We start from the raw sequence: 18,718 nt of genomic DNA, 5'->3' as shown, positions 1-18,718 counted from the left end.
GTGTGTAAGTTATGGGCAGTGGCTACACTGGGAGAATCTTTGAATGTTTCCCCTGTAAACCCCTGTTCACTGTGGGTTGTTTGTGTGTGGGCAGGACTGTTTGCCCATTTGTGTGCGTGCGCCATTTGTCAGTGCAAGTCACATGTGTACACCCACAAGCCAAGACACACTTCATCTATTAATCACCACATTTATCTGTACGAATCATTTTAACTAGTGCTTACTGCGTGCTCACTGTGTGGGAACACTTTCAAGTACTTGCTCATTTAATTTTCTCATATGAAAGCCAGGAATGTCCCCACTTTACAAGTGAACAAATAGAGGCATGGTAAGGTGCATGGAAAGGTCCCCTGGTGGGTAAATGGCAGAGCTGAAACATAAACACAGGCTGTTTGCTGTAGACTTAGCCCTTCCCTGCCCTGCCCTCCAGGACCCGTCACTAGCAAACTCTACTTCACTGATCCTGGTGTGGGACTCCACATGCTGGTAAGTGACACAGCCGGCTTTGCCATGCTTACCGAGTGGTGTGTGGTGATCCCTGTCTCCTGCAGGATCAAATCCAAATGCTAGAGTAGGACATTCACCACTCTTTTGCAGTCTGACCTTCATCTGTTTTTCTAGCCTCATATGTGGTCATTTCCTCTTCTTTCTCTAAATGCTCTGGACCAGGGGATGTCTCATAGTCATTCTGGATAAAGTGCCCAGGAGATTTTGAGGCCCTCTCACACAGTAACTGTAAGTCTACACACACACACACACACACACACACACACACACACACACAGTGCTCACACACAGTCCCACTCGCATATCTGTATGGACTCATACACATACTAGCACACTCTCACACTCAAAGTCCACACCCACACCCCTCTCTATCACACTGTAGAAGTCAGATTCCCCAAACACCTTGTAAGCTTCCATCTGTGCATTTGTTCCAATTTCCAGTGCGTTCTTTATCCTGCTGCTTAAGATCAGAGAACCTGATGCCTGGGTAACAGTTACAGTGCAGTCCAAAAGTGAAAAATCTGGTCTCCCAGACGTTTGTAGCTGGGGGAACCTTTTTCCCCGGGCGGACCTATGAGGATACTCAAACACATATGCAGTAATGCTTATGGAAACTTTCTCAGGGTGGCCCCAGACTGGAAACCCCACATCAGCGGTGGGATGGATAAGTAAGGATGGTATGTCCATACAATGGAATACTACCCAGCAGAGAAAACGAACAGAAGACTGCTGCATTTAAAAGCATGGCTGAGTCTCACAGACAAATCTTTTGAAAGAAGCCAGACACGGAAGAGTATGTACGATTTTCACCTTTAGGAAGTTCGGAGGCAGCCAGAATGACTTCAGGGTGATGGAAAGCAGAGCAGCAGGGCCTCTGCAGGGAGACTGACGGGAAGCAGTGAGAGGGAGGCCTCGGGGAGGTGGAGGTCTTTGATGTCTTCATCTTAGGAGTGCTTACGCAGTTGTGTGCCACTGTGAAATGGTGTACAGTTAACATGTGTGCACTTGAAAGTGCAGTTTAAGAAGCTAAGACAGAAGGAACACTGAGGCGGGTCCCATGGGCATCCTCTGGGGAAGGCCAGGTCAGACTCATCAGCTACCAGCCCTCTGGAAGGGCTCAGGCATTGTCACAGAGGCTGAGGGCTTGGGCTCGGGGCTGGCAAACCAATCCGCTGGGTTCTCTGGGGGCTCTCCTCAGTTCCACAGACACACTTGGAGGGCAGACTGGCCTCTCTGTGCCTTTCCAGGGCCTGAGCGCTCCGCCACGGGAGACAGGCTTTCAAACATTTCTCCTTTGAGGACTTACAGGCAGGCTCCCTCTTCTGGCCCCGAAGCCCTGTGTGCCCTGTGCCTCCAGTGACAATCCTGTGTCTGCTCTGAACATGGCTCCCTTACTCCTTTGTGTGTTTGCACAGAGAGGAAGCCCTGAGGGCCCTTGAGGCCCAGGGGCGCTCAGCCCTCCTCCCAGGGACAATGGCAGAGCAAGGCCCGAATTAGCTGTGGGCAGGGGCCTTGCTCCTCTGGATCCCGCTCCTTGCTGGGCAGTGCCTGGCCACAGACCCCTGCCCCAGAAGCCTGGGCCACAGCCACAGCACCCCGATCCACTCTGAAACAGACTCCTGGCTTCTCACTCAGCAGCCCCTGAAGACAAGAAGCCCCAAACAGGTTATTTCCTGAGCCTGCTTTCACTGTTTCTCTCTCAGTTCCTTTTTGAAGTACTTGAGTGGTTTTGCCCCCCGTGTAGTCTTAGGGGTGGATTCTGGGCTTGCAGAGTTCAGGTTGTCTTCCCTCCAGGAGGCTGAGCAGGCCTTTGAGATCCAAGGGGTTGGAGCTCAGGTCTTCCGCAGAGTTTGAACCTGAGCTTCCCGTTGAAGTGGTTTCTGCTCTCATGCTTGACCCAGGGGGATGTGTAAGAAGTGAACAAGCACTTTGGCTCCATGGATTACACAGTCATCTCCTGAGCAGAGCTGTTTCTTCACCCTGGGTTTGCCTAGCAGGCCCAGCGGGACAGGCTGTAAAGCCAGGCTAGAGGCAGCCTGGCCTGGAGTTACCAGTGGCCCGTCTTCTGAGAAGGCTGTCCCAGTCTCTGGAAAGATCTATACTTCTGGTGTACTGCAGATATAACCCTCTCCTCCACGCTCCCCATAGTGTTCAGGGGCCTGGCTGCCACTGTATCCCCATCCGCAACCTGGGCTGACTGGTCTCAGGCACTGACTCTTCCTGCACCTGGCTCCTTTGCCCTCAGGTCCTTGCCACTCCTGTGTGACTTCTCTCCCCACCTTTCCAGCCCCCCTTCTGGCTTCCCCAGCCACTGGCCCTGTGTCTGGAACCTGCCTCCTTGTTCTTTTCTCCCTATTGGTTTCGTGAACGATCAGCCTCCAACAGCCGTCGCCACACTGCACCCGCAGGCCATGTTGCTGACTGACGCCTGCCTGTTTTTTGGGTACCTGTGGGACAGGGCAGCCTCGCGGGTGTCTACTCAGGACAGAGAGAGGACTCGGCATGGCTCTGGTCCCGGGGGGAATAAGCCCAATCATGTGACAGTGACATGGCCTTCCTTCTATGTCTCCAGGGGGCCAAGGAATTGTCATCATTTTCCTTTTTCAGAGTGAATAAATCTGAGAGAATTTTTATATTCCCCGGGCCAGGGAGCCCTCCTCCTCCATGTGTGGGGGCTCAGTGCTGCCTGCCATGGGGTAAATGTAAGGCACTCTGTCCTTCTCCTGTCCTGTCCTGGCATGGCTGGGTCTGGCTCTGGGTTTCCACCCTGCAGTGTGACTAGACACAACCAGAGGTCCCACCGAGCCAGACCCATCGTCCTTTCCCATGGGGCTCCAAGATGGCATGCTTGGCATCTGCCTTTCATATGGATCTCAGGTCTTCCCCTAAGAGCAGGGCCTGTTTCTCATGGGCCATGGAAACCCCGGTGGCAGAACCCTGAGTGGGCCCGAGGCAGCCCTACAGAGCATCATGGGTTGTAGAGGTAGACCACCCTGGGCTGAATACCATGTACTAGACGTGTTACATTTGGCACATTTCTCATCCTTTCTGAGCCTCTTTCCTCTCACATACAAGGACAATAGCATGTCCCTCATGGACATAGTTGCGAGACCTCAAGACAATAACAGAGTGCACAGACAAGGCATGAGGTAGGCTCACAAGGGCCATCTCTGTTGTTGCTCTGCTTTTATAAATGTTTGTTGAGTGAATAATTGCTCATTGGTCCATTCATGTATTTACTGAAGAGCTCTGTGTCATTCCTGGGCATTGACCGTATTTGGCCTCCTATTTCTGAGAGTTTTCTCACAAGTGCTCCTTTTCACTCTGCAGCGGGGGTGGGAGCTCTTCCAAGGCAGGCGTGCCCCTATTTCTGTGCAGGCAAGACAGCCCCGTCATGGTTCCCTAAGCTGAGCCAGGTTTGCAGTTGGGTAATGTCAACAAGACAAGCAATGCAGATAGTCACATGCCACATGAAAAGAGAGGTAGCCCACCTGAAAGCTATTCCTGAAGAGGGTTCATAGGAATCTGCCTCAGTCCAGAGAGATCCAAAGACAGGATGCAGGACTGTTCTGCTCCGAGCCTCAATGCGGAAGTCGCATGGAGACTTAGAAAATACATTTGGAGATTTGCCTGTGATGCTTGTTTGCAAGGAAAACTTCTCCATGGGGCCAGAATTAAGATCCCAAAGACCACAATAGGCTGGAAACACAGTTGAAAAGAATGGTGAAATGCTCTAAGTGTCAAGTTCTGCCTTCATGTTTAGAAAATTAGTTGTTTTAGGCAAGCAATGGGGAGACGTGGATCACCAGCAGTTAACCAAGAAAGATCTCCATGTTACCATGATGTGATGGTGCTCTACTTCTGTTGAGTAGGATATTTAAACATTTGCTGATCTTCAAGGGTAGCGTCTGTGTGGTTGGCTATCCACATTGTCACGGTGGGTCCTCCCTCATACCTGCTTGAAGAACAGCCAGAAAGGCCAAGTGGCTGAAAACAAGTGGGCCTGTCTTGTCCTGCCCCAGGTTCCTCCTCAGTAGTCCGCCTCCCCACACAATACCTGAAGAGTGTTTCTCTCAGATCCACCCTCCCCTGTTCTGCACCCCAAGCCCCAGCTTCCTCCTTCCCTCCCAGCCTGGGCTCCATGGACTCCAACACAGCAATCCCCAAACCCATCTCCAGATGCCAAGACCCAGCTTCACAACTTCCACCTAGTATGGTGGCACCAGATCCTCTCCAGGCATACAAGATTCCAGCCACCCAAAGTTCCACACACTGCCTTTCCTAGCCCAGGACCCCTATGCAAGGACCCATAGAGCTCCTCTTCACTCTTCAAAACCCAACTCAAATGGTCCTTGCTCCATCAAACCATCCCCTGAGCCTTACAAATCTGTTCATGTCAACGTACAGGGCTTCCAGCATTTTTTAAACTTGTTCCCTCCTCTGTGCAGATCAGGATCCTTCGAGTCAGGGTCCTTCTCTTGTCCATTTTTAATACCCTTAGCACTTAGCAAAGTGACTGCACAGTGGGTGCTTAATAAATGTTTGCAGGAGTGATAGCTTGTCAGGAGATTAGCACCGGCATCAACCAGGAGCCATTTTCTGCATCTAACAACATGCAGTGATGGTCCAGAGCCAGAGGCTGTTTGGAGGACTTGGAGGCACACTGAGAAGAGGCAAAGAGTGGGAGGAAATGGGGTTGGACTGGTTCTTAACTTTAAAGACAAATCATGTGATGTTTAGCAGGGTACTAACCCAGAGACTGGCTGTCTGAAAGTAGCAGAAAGAATGTGGTCGCCTTGCTCCGGGATTTTGGAGTTTGCCCAGATCTTCCTTTATTGGTCCTCTCCCAGGTCAGCTGGCACCTCCCCTCGCACCCATGCACGTTTACTGGGTCTCACTTACTCCCCAGTGGACTGCAGGGTGCACAGACTTGTCCCCTCACAGCTGTGTGCCACTGTCTGTCCCACTTGCCCTGGACTCCCTGGCTGCGTGGCGCCAACTCCTGCCTGTCCGAGGACACAGTGGAGGAGGGGATGGGGATCCCTTTGTCTCACTTCCAGGCTTCAATCACACAGCTCCCGAGGCTGAGCTCCACACCCTTTCGGCCATCTCCCACCCCTCTCTGGGAGAGAGCCCCGGTTTGATCTCTGCCCCTGCTTGGGTGAGGGCTTCCTCCTTGCTCCCACCAGGCTCAGCACTCACTTCTGTGTAGGGACTGTTCACATCCACTCAACCTGAGACATGCTGCAGGCAGGACTCTGTCTGTCTCCTTCCCCTTCGTACCCCCAGGGCTTAGTATTCAGAGAAGGTACAGTGGCAGGTTGCAGTGGGAGAGGGAGCCCCCCACCCAGGAAACCTGGCTTTCTTGTGCTCTGCGGATGCAGATATGCAGATGCATAGGTGAGGACGGTTCATCTGATGGACAGGGGGTGACGTTGGTAGAGGAAGGCTGTGCTGTCAGTGTGGAACATACCCAGGCCCAAGGGCTGGACACACTTGTCAGGGAAGCCCTGTTCCATCTTCACAACAACAGGCAGGCCTGCTAGGGTGCAAGTGGTGCTCTTTCCTTCCCTCTGGTGTGTCTCTTGTCAACCTTTATTCAACAGACACACGTTAATGCATTTCCTTGTTTTATGCTTTTGCATTTAGACATACAGATAAGGGGAAGGCCCTCTGAGTTCCCTGGAGGCATGGGGAAAATGGGAAAGCAAGTCGATCGAAGTGGGCCAGCTCATGGTCTTGATGAGAATTTATTCAGCTCACATGTGTTGGGATGGTGGCTGTCCTTGGCCTCACCTGAAAGGGGGCAGGTTGACCCTGAGACTTTACCTGGGGACCCCACACTCCAGAGATAAAAAGACCAGATCCCTAGGGGTTTGAGTTTAGGGAAGGGAGTACCTGGAAGCCAGCTGTGGTGCAGAAAAAGAAGTTGGGAAGAGGGGTGATGAGTGTAATATTTGAGGTATTGTACCGGCTGTGACAGGTGAACCCTGAGACCGTACGGCTCAACCACAATAGAGGGTCGTATCTGGCTGTTCTGGTTGGCCAGGCTCATGCAGGCACCAGGGAGACCCTCCAATGGGGCTGTGCTATCTTTAACATGTGAGAGTGAGGACAAATTGGGAGTTTCATAGGTCAGGCCTGGCCATGGACGTCAGACCACCACCCACAGGCTGTGGCCAGTCACATAGCTACCTGACCACAAGGTCACTGGGGACCCAGGAGTTTGGAAAGGGTGGACTCTCCTGACAGGAGGGGCTGCCAATTTAGCATGTGTTTTAATTTTGTTCACTGTGTGTTTCATTAACATAAGAAGGAAATAACATGAAATAACAGGCCATGTTCAGAGGACCCCTAAGGAAAATTCCTCCTCCGTGGAAGCGTCCCTTCCCCACCAGCCTGTGAAGATCTTCCATTGTGTGGCAGAACCACGATAAACCTGGACGGGTGAGTGGCTGGATAAGGGAGCTCTCTGGTGAAGAGCCAGGAAAGGGATACATGTCAAGTGGTTATAAGAGTCTAGGCAACGCTTTGGTCAGTTTTATGTTGGATGAGGCACCCCGAGGGGAGAGTAGTGAAAGGGAAGAGATAAAACCCAAGGGATCGCAGGGGACAATTGATGAGTGGTCCCTGCAGAACAGCTGGGAGGGGACGAGGGCCTACCTTGAGGGACAGGAGAGAAACCTGCCCTTCAGAGGGAGGAGGAGGTGAATGGGGAAGGTTCTGGCACACCGAGGCCTGTGGGGATGTTCAGAGTTTATGCTGATTTGCCCTGCTCTCTGCTACTCGGCAGATTATTTGTTGAGAATGACAAGGTTTGGGGCTTAAGAACAGAGGCCACGTGGGGGCTGTTCCAGGGGAAGATGGTGAGGGGTATGGGAGAGTTGCTACTGGGGTTGGGGCCCAATCATGTGGGGGTGCTAGTGGGACATGTGTGCCGGGCTGCAGGGTGCTGTGGGAGGCTGAAGGCACTGGCCACCAACTATGGAGCCAGAATGGAGGGCAGTTTGGAAAGAAAAGATGACTCCAGGGAGAGAAGGCTCCCGGGCTATGGGTAATGATGGGAGGAAGCCCAGATCCAAACAGATGGAGGGACTGGAAAGTGGAATTTGAAGGTTTAACATGTGCTGAAGTCCATTTTCTCTCCCTCTGACACTCCAAATGCATCAAAGACAGCTCTGCCATTCATTGCCCCACACTTAGCTAGATGCACCCCAGAGTGGCTTCTGCATAAAGCCTATTTCTTAAACCAGGAGCCGAAGCATGGGCACATAGTGGATGTGTCCTCTGGATCCTGCTGCCTTAGGACAGCTCTGCTCTGTCCTATTTCCTGCCCTTCTGCTGCTCCCACATGAATCCTTCGTGACCTCCCACAACTGTGTGTGGTCCTCACCAACCTGAGGGAAGGAGTCCCAGTCCTCAGGGCACTAGAGGCCTGGAGCCCCTGCATGCATGTCTCAGGACAGCTGTATTCTGCATGGTGAGAGAGATGGAGGAACAGGGCCAGGCTCCAGAAAGTAAGCTGGGGGACAACCTTATCCCAAGGCCAGTGGGAGCCCAGAGAATTCCGACTTTGGGGAACCAGACCCTAGACCTCTGTTGGTGCCAGTACTCATAAACCCCAGTCTTGGTGTTGAATGAATCCTACATGGTGTTAGGAAGAATTGTTGATGGGATGCTGTTTCTAGATCCTGGAAAACCGATGGAGACAGAAATGAAAGTCTTGAATTAGCCAAATAAATGAATGCCTAAATCTGTAGGGGCAGTTGTCAATGACAGCAGCTTCCGACTTGGGAGTCCTTGTCTTTGGCACAATTACAATGCACATTGTAAGTTTGGTTCTAAGCTTCAGTTGATTACAATGTTGACCTCTGTTTGTAGCACTGTTGTCTCCTTGTCACTTCAGAATTTACAAAAAGAAAATAGTATTTTGACCCTGCATCTCAAAAGATGGTATTAAAGCATTTGGTAATGACTCCTTAGTACAACTGGCAGCTTTCACTGGGAACCAGCGAACTCAGAGGTTACTCACTGTACGTGCTCTGTACTGCTCCATGCCTTGGATTTGCCATCTCCCGATGTGAAGAAGAGATTGCTCATGATTTCTTCAACTTCGTCTTGGTGCTCCAGCTCCTTGCCTGGGGAGGGCAGCATGTTTTCAGGGAGGAACATGAAGAGGGTGTGTGGCTTCTAAAGGAATGCCCATGCCCAGGTTCCTGAGGAAAGCCGCAGAGACACTGATGCTCAGAGACCCTCTTCCTCCCCTCAGTGCCCTCCACAGACCCTACACTACCTGGGATCCAGGGTGGACAGACTCACAGGTGTGTTCCTGGTTGGGGAGTGCTTGTTCTTTGTCACCACTCTTGGCCTCTGTGTCTCCCCCCTCCTTTCAAGGGCTCTCCTTGCTCCTCTGAGGGAAAGCCAGCATGTCAGGAAGTAATATGGGCAATGGGAGAGGAAAAGGGACTTCTCAGGTTCTTGACAGCTGCCAAGGACACAGCCAGCCATTCCCCATACTCACAGCTGCCCAGCGAGTGGGAGTGAGTGACTCCCAGCCTAAGGGGCTCACATGGATAAAGGGCATTGTCTGCTTACTTTTGATTTCTTTCCCTTATTCTTATTCCCTCATTCTTTTTTTTTTTAAGATTTTATTTATTTATTTGACAGAGAGAGATCACAAGTAGGCATAGAGGCAGGCAGAGAGAGAGAGAGGAGGAAGCAGGCTCCCCGTTGAGCAGAGAGCCCGATGCGGGACTCGATCCCACGAGCCTGAGATCATGACCTGAGCCGAAGGCAGTGGCTTAACCCACTGAGCCACCCAGGTGCCCATTATTCCCTCATTCTTTACTGTCTACAAATCATCAGCTCTGCTAACTTGTATGAAGCATTGGCAGAAACGCCCCAGTGCTAACACGGGGATAGATTTTTGTCTCCCCGACTCTGCTTCTCTCTCCCCAAGCGCTACTGTCAGGGCTGTTAGAAGCTCAGAGTGTGTGTGGACAGGTGGGGATTAGAAACAGTGATGCTGATGCCAGGTACTCGCTGGGGACCCACAAAAGCCCCCCAAGTATCAGGTTAGCAGCCTGATAAGGCAGTAATAACATTTTACCCTGATTCACACTTAAACCAATGATGTTCAACCTCCTCTTCACATTTTACTGCGAAGCAATGAGGTGAGTTGATGTGGCCGCAGCCTTCCCACAGCTCTCCTGCCCTTGGGGCCTCCCTCCTGGCCAGGTCTGCTGCTGTGGGAGCCAGTGGGTGGGCCTGACCCCAGATCCTTCCACAGAGGTGGCACATTTTCTCTATGTAGCACATCTGACCAAACCTCACCCATTCTTTCCTGCAGAGAGATTTCGTTTGAAGCACGGTGCTAGAATTCCTGCTGTCTGAGGAAGGAGATAAAAGCAGCCTCAGCTAAGGGAACTGGCGAGTAAGAAGTGCAGAGCCATCACAGGCAGGCAGAAGGGAGAAGATTACGCCTCTGACTGGGGCAGTGTGGTGGCTGGTTTGAGTGTCTTGGGGAGTTTAACTCACACATCGTGTTTCCATCCCGGAGTTTGACTGGAGTCTTTCTCGTGGCCTCTGTATGTCTCCTTAACACCGATGTATATACCGTAGTCCTAGTACATATTCCAATATGCTCGTCTACGATTTCTGTCTTCTGCATTGTTTCTGGTTCTGTTTCTACTGACTGATTTTTCTCCTCTATAAATAACTATAAAATAGATTTGTAGATTGCATTTTCCTGCTTCTTTGCATTCCTGATATTTTTAATTAGATACCAACTTTGTAAATTGTGCCTTTTCAGATGCTGGGGTTTTTTTTTTTTTTTTATTCCTATAAATATGCTTAAGCTTTGTCCTGGGATGTCGCTAGGTCACTTACAAACAGTTTGATGCTTTTGAGCCTTGCTTTTAAGCTCTGGTCTGTAGGATGATGGCAGCCTCTAATGTAGAGCTAATTATCCCTACTTCTGAAGCTATAATCTTCTCCACTCCATGACCCGTGATTTACAAGGTTTTTCAATCTTGAAGGTGGGAATGCAAACTGTGCCCAGCTTTGCGTGAGCCTCGGGAATTGTTCTGTCTTCCCCTCTGGGTGGTTCTTTCCCTGGCACTGGGTAATTTCCTCCTATGAATGTCCTCATCAGTACTGGGCTACAGACTTGGCAGGGGCACCCCTCCTCAGATACCTCCTTTCCAGGACTCAGGTCCATGGACCCCAGCCACTGTGGCCTCCCCAACCCCCAGACTCCATCTTCCCAACTCAGGGAGAAGCCCCAGAGCCCAGGTGAACCAGAGGCCTCATGCGGCAGGCCTCACCTCTCTCGACAGCTACTGTCCTGAGCTGCTGATACCCCATGTCTGAAAGCCATGTTTTATAGATCTGCTCTCAGCATGTCAGGCAAGAAGGTAAACATGATCCTTGTTCCGCCTTGGCTAAGTGGGTGTTAACCTGGGACGTTTTAGGGATTTTGAAATAAGGGCAACAAGTCATTATGTTGTGTACTATAGACTAGTATGGTGTGGTATGTCAGCTGTATCTCGGGAAGACAGGGGAGAAGGTAGATGGAGCTGAGAAAGTTAGGCTCACAGGGGTATTTTTGGCAGAACAGGAAAGCTGGAGGTCAGCTGAGGCTGTCCGTGCTGCCTGTCCCCATCTCCAGTGCTGAGAGTAAGTAATCAAGGACTTTTTAAGAAATATGAACTGGTGAAAGCCTTTGAGGTAATTATTCACTACGGACACTAGTGACGACCAAGTTCCAAACACTGGCATGTGGTCCAGCTTTGAAGGTGAGCCAGAGGGTGTGTTTGTCACACTGCTGGTGTTTTCCTCCATTTTCTCCTTCCCCTGTGGCCCTGCTTCCCACCCAGCTTCTCTCGGGACACCTGAGTTCACCATGTCGGAGGCAATGTGGGAACAAGACCCCAGAAAGGACATGGGAAAGAAACTTCTTAGAGATTTCTGCCAGAGACTGTTGGGGGACAGGGCTTTGCCATTTTGTTTAAAGTCTGTTTTATATTTTCTTGCTGCTAGCCCATTTCTTACGAGCTTCTACAGCCCTGCATGGCGCGTGGTGGGGATTCCTCCCCACCTGGACTTGGCTCTGAATCTGCCTGCATTTCTGTCCAGGTGCGGACCGCACCTTCCTGAAAACTAATGCACTTAACAGAGTACCGCGCAGTCACCCAAGAGAGCACTGGCCGAGGAAGGCTGTGGGCGCAGCAGACAGGACTGACTGGGAGCCAGGCAGGGCAGGTCCTGGTGTTCCATGTTTTCTCTGCATCTGAGCAAAGTGGTCTGGGAGGCCAACTCCTAAACCCACAGGGAGAGTAAGAAGGGTGCCTTGCCTTCACCCCCATTTCCCTTATTTTACAGTGGAAGGCATAACACAAAGAAATGAGACAATTCCCCAGGAGAGTAAGACTTCAGTTTTGTGCATTTCGCCCAGCCACGGTCTGGGTCGGCATGTTTTTCTCCCAGCCTCTGCACCCCCGGGCTTGAGGCATGCACACACATGTGTGATCATTGGGGGTGTCCCTAAGAAAGAGAGACAAGTGCGTAGGTCCCAGCACACCCTGCTTTCTTGCTTCCCTAACTTTTTTTGAATTACTTGTGCAGTTAGCATCTTATAGTATAATATTGTACATTACATAGTTTCTGGGTTTGTTGTTCCTGTTGTCTCCCTAACTACAAATGTAAGAAGCCAGACCCTGCAGCACATAATTTTTTTCCATTCTCGGTCTTGGCGTGGTGCTGGCACAAAATAGGCAATGTATACATTTGTGTGGTTGCTGGGTTGCGAGCCAGTATTTCACACAAATAATCAAAGTAAGAGGACAGACCCATGGCTATTTCTGGAAAGATCTTGGCTGGGATGCTTTCAGCACATAGGACTTAGCAGGTCCCCGTGAAACCACCTGTTCTTGCTCACTGGTCTCAGCAGGAGTGTCTGTGGGGACACAGAGGAACCCCACAGTCTTCCCCACACCTGAGAGGTGCAGCTGCCGGCCAGCCAAGCAGAAAGCAGAAAAGGCTTATGTGAATTTCCATCTTCAAGAGACAAGTAGGGACTGAAAATGTCTCCACCTGGGGTCAGCTGAAAACGCAAGTGACATTAGTAAAGAGCTGCCATTCCTGCCCCCATGTCCAAGCCTGTCACCTGTGTTGTGGCCTCCAGCTCATCCAGTGGGAAACCAGGCATGCCCACAGTTGTACTCACTGTTTTTGCCTCTGGCTCCTGCTGCTTTCCTTCCTTCCCCTCACAGGTTACTCTTGCGGGCTGTCTTAATGCAGCATACGGAGGAGGTGAAGTTTGGTTCTTTTCTGACCTAACTGGGGCCCCCTCCACGGGGCCTTCTGTGACCTCAGACTGTTTCTGGGTTCACCTCCTGTTATCAGGGAGACAAGGGAGTCTGGCTGCTCCCCCACAGGCTGTCCTGAGCTGTCTTCTCCCAGCCACCTTCCCTCCAGCACAGCTGTACCCTGCTGCCTGAACTCAGCTTTTCACATTCCTATCCTGTCTCTTCATTTCTGCCTTTTGGAGTAGTCCAGGCCCGTGGCTCAGAAACTTCAGTGAACATCAGAATCCCCGGGAAAGCCCTGGGCCACAGGGAACCTGATGGATACAACAGGTCTGGTGGGCCTCAGCCTAAGAAAGAAGTTGGGGAGGAAACCTGTTTTATCAGATTCCACTTAGTCCCAAGGGTGGGCCTGGGCCATTGATGTGGGAGCCCCCCTCCCCCTGGGGCGGGTCGTGATGGTGGTAGCTGTTTTTCAGATATGACGATGAACGCATATTTAGCCATGGAAAGATTTGACTGTGAGTGTTAATAAGGTGACAGTGGAATATGTCTTGGCTGAGGTTCAGGTCCTGTGTTTAGTGCAGAAGGAACAGCAAGTCTGGTTGTGCAGCGGGAGCAAACACACCCATCTGGAGTCACTGGAATTGTTGGGGAACTCCGGTGTCTTCCCTCCAGAGCTGACCAAGCTTTAGTGGAGAGATTTGGCCTGTAGGTCTGAGCTGCTGCCTCACTATTAGTTCTGGATCTTGGCAATAAATTATTGCTAAGACTGACCCTGGGGGCCTGTTGGAAAATGCCTCCGACATTGCTGTCCTGTTCTCTCCTGTTACCTTTTATTAATCCTTCCTGTTTGGAAAGGAGGGGGTGTAAATTGCTGGTGCCCAGGACCTTTTTAAGATTCAAGTAAAATCCTCCATGCCATGCATGTGCCATCAGGGGACTTTCCATAGCTACCACAATTCAACCGATTATTGCAAAATGAGAAAATGCAGCTTATTCTGGCTTCATTTGGGTTCTGCTTGATTTACTCAGAGAAACTCAAAGCCATTCTCTGTTGCTTTTATTTCTTTCCAATCTCCAAAGTGAGAACAATTAAGAGTTACAGTTTGAAGCTATTGAGGACTTTCCTTCTGTTGCAAGCAGAGACAAAGACTCAGTTTGTCAACCACACTTTTCCAGATGTCTCTGTTTTCAGTGACTTTCTTGCCTACCGCTCTGCCCAGAGACCCTCAGTGTACTGCAGGGCTGTGTGAGCCTCCCTGGGAAATCTCATGTTAATGAGATCCTAGAAGCTTCCAAGTCACCACAATACTTACTCTCGGGGCTGGCCCCTCGAAGGTGAAGACAGCCTATCCTCTACACCACAGCCCTGCCCAGAGGAGTACGCTGGCCGGTGTCTCCAACAAGAGCAAGGGCAGCCACATTCTGTCTTGCGGACTTCAACTGTAAAATAAAACTACATCTGCCCATGCTAGGGTCGTTGTCAAGAGCTGGGGAATTGTTTGTTCCTTCGTTAGGTCTCTGTGGGTAAGTCTTCGCCCTTGGCTGAAAGAGTGTTTCCACTACCATGGCGCTCCACAGCCTCTACCATTCAGACCACCGTTCATTTCTTCATTCACACCCATCCCTTCTGTGCCTTGTGGGAGGAAACCAACAATAGCAGAAAAAAGCAAATTCTAGAGGGTAGTATGTTCTCTGTGGAGGAAAATAAAGCTGGCAAAGGAGGAGAGCGAAGCTGAGGTGGAGGGGACCAATTTTAAGTAGCATGATTGGAAGGCCTCACTGGGGACACAACCTATGGGTGAGTGCTGCAGGTTCCAGGTGGTGGCCTGAACTGGCTCGTGGCTGAGGGACAGTGATGGCCAGGGTGACAGAGCAGGCTGAGTACAGTGAGCTCAGGGAGCAGTGGGAAGCAGGCCTCTCTGAAGATGTCAGTGTTTGCTCCGAGTGGTTGGGTCTGGGTTGGGGTCCATCTCTCTTCGAGACCCACTCCCCATTCAGTGCACACAGCCTTTGTCACTGGGTCCACTGACTCTCCCTAACCACGTCCTTGTCATTCATGCCCACTCCTGCCTCAGCCTAGGGGGCTTTGCTAGTGTAACATGAATGTAGAAGGAACCTTCTAGACTCGAAGTTTTCAAGTTGCGGTGGTCAGAAACCCATAGGTTCTTGGGCGTCTCAGTACAGGGATGCTACCTCTCACCTCTCCCAGCCCCCCTGTGCTGCATGTTATCTCTAAGATCCATCTCACACAGTGACCACAAAAAGGTAACTTTAGTGGCCTCATTCCTGCTAAGCCTCCTCTGGGGCCCGTGTCTCTTAGAATCAATATAGACTCCTCACTGCACCCAGCAGACCCATGGAACCTTCCTGGCCTCTGCCCAGCCCTGCTCACTGCCTCCATGGTGCTGGCCTCTCCCTGCCTGACAGAGAGCAGGGGCTCAATCACAGCACCAAGCCACTGGGCTCAGCCCCTATCTGCTGCTCACCAGACTTTCCCCTCCCTGTGCCTCAGTTTCCGCATCTGTAACCTGGGCATAATATACCCTACCTCACTGTGCTCAAGTGTGGATTAAATCAGGAATGTAAGTGAAGTACGTAGAACACAGGCTAGCTCAGGGTGCGAATTGGGTGTTAAAAAATGGCATTGCCTCTCACCTTATCATCAGACCCTTGTGTAGAGAGCAGGGAGAGGAAGCACACAGGTCTTCCTGCAAAACTGTGTTTTACTGCTTAAGTGTTGAGGCCTATCATATGAGGAAAAAATAACTTCAACACTTTGAAAAATGTATCTGGAGTAGGCTTCTGTTTCATTCAGAGTGAAGGAAAACAGTCGTTTGGAGAATGGGTGTCCATGCACTGGGTAGGGCAAGGGAGCCTGGTCTGGAATAATCAAGCTTTTAGAAATGGGTCAACGGAGTCTCAGGTGGGTGCTTCAGTGCAGGGCTGCACCAGTCATGCACCAGTCACCTGCAGCGGAAGGCCGCTTGCTTTCCCAGCCAGCTACCCAAGCCAGAGGCCTATGCCGGCCAACCACGGAAGAGGAAGCGAGGCCCGAGGCCCGGGACCAGGTACAGAAAAACACTCCCAGGGGGCCCATTTACGCTTCTGTAAACCTTTTTATGTTTGGAAGGGGATGAAGGTGTAGTTGAAACTCTGCTCTTATTTGTGTTTCTCTTGCTAAATTGACAACCCAGTTCATATGTTAACATGTTCTTAAATATATAAATTTGGGAGAGAATTGGTTGGGTTATCCTTGGGGTTTTTTTGGTCATAAGAAGTGTTCATACCCTGTTCTTGGATGCAGCTGAGGAAAAGATGAATGTCTGAGAGATGGAAACTCAAAGGTTAACTTTATTATAGATAAATCTTAGTAGGAGAACATCGATCAGATCTGGAAGCAGGGGAACTTGCCGGTTCCTCAACCCCCTCCAACCCCCGCACTGAGGATGGACCTTGGGACTGCCACACCCACCAGAGTAGAGACTGATAAACCAACCTACCCCCCGGAATTGCTGCCCCCTCCAGGGCCTACAGCTTTGGAATGGAGCACCACCACCCAGTCCCTGGAGATGAACCAGGGACAGGGGACATCTCTGTCCACTGGAGATACACACTGAGCAGTCACAGATGAAACTATGTGGTTTCTGTGCTTTGTTTTAACATACTCCAGAAAATCGGGGCCCCTGGGTGGCTCAATCATTAAGCGTCTGCCTTTGGCTCAGTTCATGATCCCAGGATCCTGGGGTCGAGCCCTGCATTGGGCTCCCTGCTCAACGGCAAGCCTGCTTTTCCCTCTTCCACTCCCCCTGCTTGTGTTCCCTCTCTTGCTATGTTTCTCTCTGTCAAGTAAATAAATAAAATCTTTTAAAAATAATAATAAAATAAAATACTTCAGAAAAATCAGTGGAGGGGGGCATACAGCTCATAGAACAAGAACAGCAGAATAGTGTGTTTGCTGAAGCTGGATGACGGGGGAGCATCCTTCTACTTCTGTGTCTGGCATAAAAAGTGAACAAATGCCACACCTTTCCACCCAGCAGTCAGATGGGGAGGTGACGGGAGCAGAGGTCGAGCAGAGCACTGTTCCAGCACAGGCCTGGCATGTTTGTTTGTTTGTTTGTTTTTTCCTCCAACTCTAATTTGTAAGGTAGAAGCAGTCAGAAAGGACAGGTAAGTCACAAGGCACACAGTGATAAGCACCAGGGGGGCTTGGCCCGTGGGCCTCGTTTGCCGGCCCCTGCTCCGTCCTCTGCTTAACCTCTCTCGGCTTCCATTTTTCTCCCATTTGGGCCCGGATTTCTTTCCCCCTTCTGAGCTCTCCAAGCCCCTATGGGAGCACAGTGCCAGGAGAAGCTTCCTGAGGCTTTGGTGACAGCCAGGTCTGTGCTGTCATCAAGACACCACCACTCAGCCAGGGCCAGAAACTAAGCTATTGGGGGGAGGGAGGGCTTTGATAGACCTCTCCTGAAACGTCATACTCCAGAAAAATACTGCATCTCACCAGACTAAAAAACACCAAAGCTTTATGGCACTTCGCACATTTTTTACAAAACGAGAAAAAAAAGTATGTCAGTGCCACAACTCAGGAAGTATCACTGTAGGTCAGTCATTATCCCAACCTAATCCACTGTTTTGTTTTGTTTTTAATAACTTTGTGATTGTAAAAATAACACCAGGCTATTGTTCAAAACAGGAAAATTCAGAAAAACACAAACAAAGAAATTTAAATCACCTATAATCCTACCAGTAAATATAAATATGTGTGTAGGAAAAAAATGAAATGAAATGTTGTTAGCATATTCTTTTATTTCCTTTATTCTTTTCTATGTATAAATTTGCATATATTGTGAATGTATTTAGGATTGTGCTGCATCAGTATTTCCACCTCGCTTTTTTTCACTGATTTGTGAGGCTTCTCCAGTGACATTGTTGCAATAGCTTCAAAGCCTTTGGGCCCTATAGTCCGCTGTCAGCAGAGTAGTCAGGGGATCCTGCTGCGTACATATCAGATGTCCCTCCACTGCGGGTGGTGGGTGTATGCAAAGCAGGGTGTGAGTTTCAGCTCCCAGAGGGTTGAATGGGCACCCAGGTGACAGCATGGGACCAGCTATTGAGATCATACTCAGTGAGTAGCTGTTATGACATACACATGCACGTGTTAGCTGCATCTGTTCATTGACTAGGTGTTTGTTGAGCATCTACTGCCATGCCCAGCACGAAGCTCATTAACTGTCTGCGATGTGAGATGATTATTTACAAGTGGAAGACGTAGGCTCCAAATTTCAAAACTCCATCAGCTCTGAGATCTTTTTTCTTTTTTAAAAGATTTTATTTATTTATTTATTTGGCAGACAGAGATCACAAGTAAGTGGAGAGGCAGGCAGAGACAGAGGAGGAAGCAGGCTCCCTGCTGAGCAGAGAGCCTGATGCGGGGCTTGATCCCAGGACTCTGGGATCATGACCTGAGCCAAAGTTAGGTGCTTAACTTACTGAGCCATCCAGGTCCCCCACCCCCCTACACACATTTAACCCATGCAGACGGGGGAAAGCAGACTTTTATTTCTCAGCAGGGAAATGTCTCTCTTTTCCTCTTGATGCCAATGGCTTTCAGCCTTTTTAGATTACAACTCAGGATGAGAAATGCATGGTACATCCCGACCAGGATGCACACCATTGTGTATGTGAAACTAAAGCAACGTCTCCTGGAACTACTTTTACCCTTAGTGCATGTGATGCATTCTGTATTTTCTCTTTTAATCTGGTTCATTAAAAAAAAAATACTGGCCAGGCCCCATTAAAATTGACAGTTTGAAAATGACTGCTCTTAGCTAGAGATCTTCAAAGTAGGGTGCACGATGGGGCACCTTGGTGGCTCAGTCGGTTAAGCATCTGCCTTCAGC

The 18,718-nt window shown here is 50.2% G+C and overlaps 1 protein-coding gene and 1 long non-coding RNA gene across 5 annotated transcripts in view; one reads left to right on the top strand and one right to left on the bottom strand.

Annotated features, from left to right (window-relative positions):
* The window catches only part of SH3RF3 (SH3 domain containing ring finger 3), a 367,326-nt gene that overhangs the window by 239,421 nt on the left and 109,187 nt on the right, over positions 1-18,718 (top strand). The window lies entirely within an intron of this gene.
* LOC116595378 lies at positions 1,176-12,844 on the bottom strand. 3 transcript variants are annotated; one of them, XR_004287647.1, is made up of 4 exons: positions 12,734-12,844; positions 8,801-8,917; positions 8,540-8,645; positions 1,176-1,479 (listed from the first exon to the last, which is right to left on the bottom strand). It is a non-coding gene; the product is annotated as an uncharacterized LOC116595378 (long non-coding RNA). The 3 variants fall into 3 exon arrangements; XR_004287645.1 differs by lacking the exon at positions 1,176-1,479 and adding an exon at positions 6,131-6,303 and having other exon boundaries at positions 12,734-12,843; XR_004287646.1 differs by lacking the exon at positions 1,176-1,479 and adding an exon at positions 6,131-6,303 and having other exon boundaries at positions 8,827-8,917; positions 12,734-12,842.

This window comes from Mustela erminea, chromosome 7, assembly GCF_009829155.1.
Source record: "Mustela erminea isolate mMusErm1 chromosome 7, mMusErm1.Pri, whole genome shotgun sequence".
NCBI lineage: Eukaryota > Metazoa > Chordata > Mammalia > Carnivora > Mustelidae > Mustela > Mustela erminea.
This window is presented reverse-complemented; position numbering and strand designations above follow the sequence as displayed.